A 5,408-nucleotide genomic window follows, 5' to 3' on the forward strand; every position below is an offset into this window, starting at 1 on the left:
TTTTCACATGAAATAAGTATTTGATCCATAGAACAATAGGACTTAATACTTGGTGGAGAAACATTAATTGGCAAGCACAGATCTTGGGAGGGATTTTGGTCCACTCCTCTTTGCAGATCCTCTCCAAATCCTTAAGGTTCCGAGGCTGTCGCTTGGCAACTCGAAGCTTCAGCTCTCAAAGCTACACCTTAATATACTTCTTTTTGAGCCACTCCTTTGTTGCCTTGGCCGTATGTTTTGGGTCATTGTCATGTTGGAAGACCCATCCACGACCCATTTTCAGTGCTCTCACTGAGGGAAGGAGGTTGTCGCCCAAAATTTCCTGGTACATTCATCCTTCCCTCGATACGGTGAAGTCGTCCCGTCCCCTTAGCTGAGAAACACCCCCAAAGCATAAGGTTTCCACCTCCATGCTTCACAGTGGGGATGGTGTTCTTGGGGTTGTACTCAGCATTTCTCTTCCTCCAAACACGGCGAGTTGAGTTGATGCCAAATAGCTCTATTTTGGTCTCATCTGACCACATCACCTTCTCCCAAGCCTCCTCTGGGTCATCCAGGTGTTCTTTGGCAAACTTCAGACGGGCCTGTACATGTGCCTTCTTCATTACATTATTGGCAGCAGAGGAACCTTGTGCGCGCAGCAGGATTTTAATCCTTCATGGTGTAGTGCGTTACTGATGGTTCTCTTTGTGACTGTGGTCCCAACTGCCTTCAGGTCATTAACAAGCTCCTCCTGTGTAGTACTGGGCTGATCCCTGACCTTTCTCATGATCATTGATATCCCACAAGGCGAGATCTTGCGTGGAGCCCCAGACCGAGGGAGATTGGCGGTGACTTCGTGTTTCTTCCATTTTCTAATAATTGCTCCTACAGTTGTTAACTTCTCACCAAGCTGCTTGCTTATTTTCTTGTAGCCCATCCCAGCCTTGTGCAGGTCTACAATTTTGTCCCTGATGTCCTTAGACAGCTCCTTTGTCTTGGCCATGGCGGAAACGTTGGAATCTGATTGATTGTGTGGACAGGTGTCTTTTATACAGCTACATAACGATGTAACGAGTTGACACAGGTGTTTTGGGTCGTGAGTTGAGATTAGGAGTGCTTCTTAATTGTAAGTGGGCAAACCTACAAAATCAGCAAGGGATCAAATAATTATTGCTCCCACTGTATGGGTCCTCATATTGTACGTATTCAGTTGATGGAAACTTTTCTGTGTTGCGTTCCTGCTCTTTGACTTATTTCAAGGACAAGTGTATGGTTTGTTCAGGTACAAGTGTGCTTTAACGGTGTCCAGGCATCCCAGAAATCTCAGCTCTCCGTCTCTCAGTATAAATCTTAACATGATTAGGCTCCTCGGTAGCAATAATAGACCGAGTCCTGTTTATCAAGTTATAAATTCATAATAAATAGGACATCGTTGGGCTTTGTCTGCATTTCATGCATGTTGGCTGTATTTTAGGTCATTTTGACCTTCGCGTGGAAATGAACGGTTGTAATACGGCCTAGTTGGCTGCAAATGCTAGTCCTTGGCACTGTTCTCCCTTTAGAAAGCACACCGGTCTCTTAAGTGTTTCTATAGAGGTCTATGCTGACTTCTCTGTTTGTGCTCCCGGTTGGCATTGACACTGTTGCTAGGCAACAACAGTAATAAAGAATACACAGTGGACTCGACCCATTGCTTTCATGAGGAGAAATGTTTAATGAAAAGATTCACCATCATTACAATGGTAGCTACCGATTTTTTTCCCTTCCCATTCCTCGGCTATAAATCCAGTTGTTGACTTTACTTGCAACTAGAAAACCAGTCATTGAAGAGCGCGTTTTACAGAGTAGGCTAAATTGTGTAAATACTTTAAAACTCTAAACGCTGGACTAGTTACTATACTAGTCTAGAACTACTATTCTTACGTGGCGTGTTTTTGACCTGTAACTTCCAGAGAATATACATTTGGAACTAACCGTGAAAGATAATAAACGAAAGCAAAACATAGGAAAAGACAACAGAATGTATTCAACTTGAAACAGAAAAGACACATTATTAGTCAGCACATTATTCAGTGGTAATTGATTTCCTGTGCTCAACTGAGCTGTTTCCCCAGATTATCGTTGCGGGTTACTTCTAGAAAGAAGATAATTATGTTTCAAAAGTCTTCAAGCCACTCCAGAAGTGGGTCTACACGAATATCAACATGAAGACTGCTGAATGATTAATCCAACCCATTATATTTTCCACATATTGATTAAATTTGGTCGTAGATGTAGTCTGGATTGGTGCTACGAAGAAACACAAAACAACTGGGAAATGGATACCCGCAAGCTCACTATTGACTGTTGCGTAGCTTTTACATATGAATGGAATGTTTGTTTTTGTCCTATATTTCCATATGGGTCTAGATGTGTTTGTGCTACGTAATCTAGATTGCTAGCCAACGCTAACTTTCACCAATAGACTAGAAAAAAACTCTACTTTGGACCTAGGTCTTGGTCTTTGCCCCGCGCATGAATTATGCGCACCTATTGTTTCGTTTTCATGTGTTTAACCAGCTGTTTTTCTAAAATAAAGCTTAGTCGGTGACATACGGTGGTTTCAAAATATTTTTAATTTCCTGAAGTTGTGTCATCATAATTCCTCAGTACACGTTTGGGCTGAAAAGCCTTTTTTTCGTGTTGAGTTCGCAGTGGCGCCGTGGCTTAGTTGGTTAAAGCGCCTGTCTAGTAAACAGGAGATCCTGGGTTCGAATCCCAGCGGTGCCTTTTATAAAAACATTTTAATGCATTTTTCACTTCGTACAGATTATTTGTCCACTCAAACAAAAATATAAGATCCAAAACAAAAATATAATATAAGTGACAGAATCACTGCTTTATTTATGAGTTGTATGTTACACAATTAATTTGGAAAGAATGTAGAACATAATTCGGGATGTTGCAGAAACATTCAACAATGTATCGTAATTGCATCACATGTCTGTATTTGAAAGAAATACATTTACACAATTCAGCTATTTGGTCACATCATCCCATCCCCAACAGTATGTGGCATACAATTTACCAAGGTAACGAGGCAAGTCATATTAACACTTTATAAATAGTTTGCCATCACATCAACCATTTTGATGCTTGAAGGACTTACTTCTGGTGTCCTGTTTTCCATTAAAATGAGGTGAGTCAGTGAGTGAAATGAAATGTCTCTCAACCTAAACTTCCCCCCTAAACCTAAACAGCGTTCAATAAGCTGCACTTGCATAAATAAAGTCCCCATAGCTGCTGTCAAGGTGTCATCATCAAGGTATCCTCAATTCAAAAAATCAGGTGCTAGTTAGTACTATTTTCTCCCCATTAAAGTTTCAGAGCCTTTGGCTTTTTTATGGAAACAAAAGTGTGCATATTAAAGGAACATTCAGGAAGTATCAAAAGGAGTATAACAAAAAGGAGTATAACACTGCGATTTGCGCACCACTGTCAGGACAGCAGAATCCCTCTCCCTATTTCGACGCAGACTAAAAACACACCTTTTCAAACTATACCTTAGTCCTCCCTCCTGATTTCCCCCGCCCCCTTTCTGATATCCCTATCCCTCTTGTCTAACCCCCCCCCCCAAAAAATAAATAAATAAATAAAATGCACTTATGATGTTTAGGACAACACTTCATGTGTATTTTACTAGCTATGGATGTGATGCTTTAACTTGTAGAAGGACATATGCACTTGTAAATCGCTTTGGATTAAAAGCGTCTGCTAAATGACAAAAATGTAAAATGTAAATGTAAAATGTGTATCAACAAGCATATAGATTCTTTACACTAAACAAAACTGTGTATCTGTGTATAAATTCTTTACATGATACAAAGCTGTGTAAAGCTGTGTACACTAAACAAAGCTGTGTACTTACTGTATCAGACACAAGTGAAGATACAGAGCCAAGCCTCTGCTCCACACTATACTGTATGTTCTCAACCTGCCCCCCTCCTGCAGCGTCTAATGCAGATGCTGCAGTGAGCTCCTTCTGGTGCCCAAGAACAGATCAAGGTTATTACTGCTCAAGCATAGCCATCTCCATAATGCAAGGTTAAGGCTATGACAGTGTGACATGCTACGTGACGTAGCGCCAATCTCAGCGAGAGGATTGCTACTCAAAACACTCACAGACAGAAGGCAGTGAGTCAAAAGCAAAGCTTGAATTACAGTGGCTGAGGAAACTATCAGAGAAATCATTGTTTCATCTTGTATCCTGGCTACTACTACATGCACTGTATGTGCTTACTATTCAGAATCAAAAGGAGAATATATAGTGTGCATGTCTATCTCGCATAGATTATTTTTGTTGTTGTTTGTTTTATAGCAAAGTATTATTCTGGATAGGTGGTTCTGAAACTTTTCCTGTTCTTATACCCTTGATATCAGTATGACGGGTCTTCTCAGTGGTGACTGTTCACAAATGCATGTCCATCTACAGTTCTGAACTACTGTTCTAGATCATTCTTTAAATCTTTGCACATCTCTGGTGTGCATTGCAGGCTTTTATTTTAGATATCTTTCCAAGTTGGCATAAGTCATTAGTGTTTTTTTTCTTCTGTTTTTATCGTTTGTTTCATGAAAAAGCTGTTTCTATGGGGTAAATATGGAACATAGGCTATACACTGCCTGCATAACATCTCATTGGAATTATCGGTTACATGGTAGGTTACATTTCACAATCAGTAGTCTGTCCACATAGGCTAGTGCTTTTGTAGAGATTACATAATGAATTCTAAAGACAGAATGAAGCATGTCAGTTGAGATTAATCGGGTTTGATATTAGTACCATTTTCTTAACGTAGGGACAGACAGGTTAAAGATAAGCTTAAGAACTTCTGTGATACGTTTGGTTTTTAAAGATGATATTTGATATTTGATTTTATACCGCGCCATTCCGTGGAAACAGGTGGACAGCGGACTGAGAAATAGCTGCGCCGCAGTTAAATAGATTGCGGTCCAGTTGTGCAGTTCCGCCCTCCGTCCACGAGAAGGCAAGATTTGACTGTAAGATTTGACGTGTACATCTAAACGAGACAGTAACGTACTGTAGAATAGAATTGATGCAGTGATCGCGAGCATGATTGTTAATCACAGCGTATTTAAGTAGCCTGGTATAGCACCAAGTATCTGAACGTCGGCTTTCTGGATCAGATCACCCGCTGCTGTTACCTGGAGTGGTTGCTATGTGATGATAGGGCAAGGACAGGAAGTTGGATTGAGAACTGGCTTCTTATTCACTGACATCAATTTACAACAGGCGCTCCGTAGATTCACTAAGCTCTACAAACATGGATGCACTCGTCTCACAGTCTGTGTACTGTTACCCCATCCATATGGTATCATCATCAGTTGGGGTCCGCAGCTCTTGCTACGAGTACGAAACGATTCTCGTG

General features: G+C 40.8%; 1 non-coding gene across 1 annotated transcript; it reads left to right on the plus strand.

Annotated features, from left to right (window-relative positions):
- The first annotated feature begins 2,677 nt into the window (after positions 1 to 2,677).
- trnat-agu (transfer RNA threonine (anticodon AGU)) lies at positions 2,678 to 2,751 on the plus strand. The gene has a single exon. It is a non-coding gene; the product is annotated as a tRNA-Thr (tRNA).
- The last annotated feature ends 2,657 nt before the right edge of the window (positions 2,752 to 5,408 follow it).

The sequence above is a fragment of the Conger conger genome, chromosome 15 (assembly GCF_963514075.1).
Source record: "Conger conger chromosome 15, fConCon1.1, whole genome shotgun sequence".
NCBI classification, from domain to species: domain Eukaryota; kingdom Metazoa; phylum Chordata; class Actinopteri; order Anguilliformes; family Congridae; genus Conger; species Conger conger.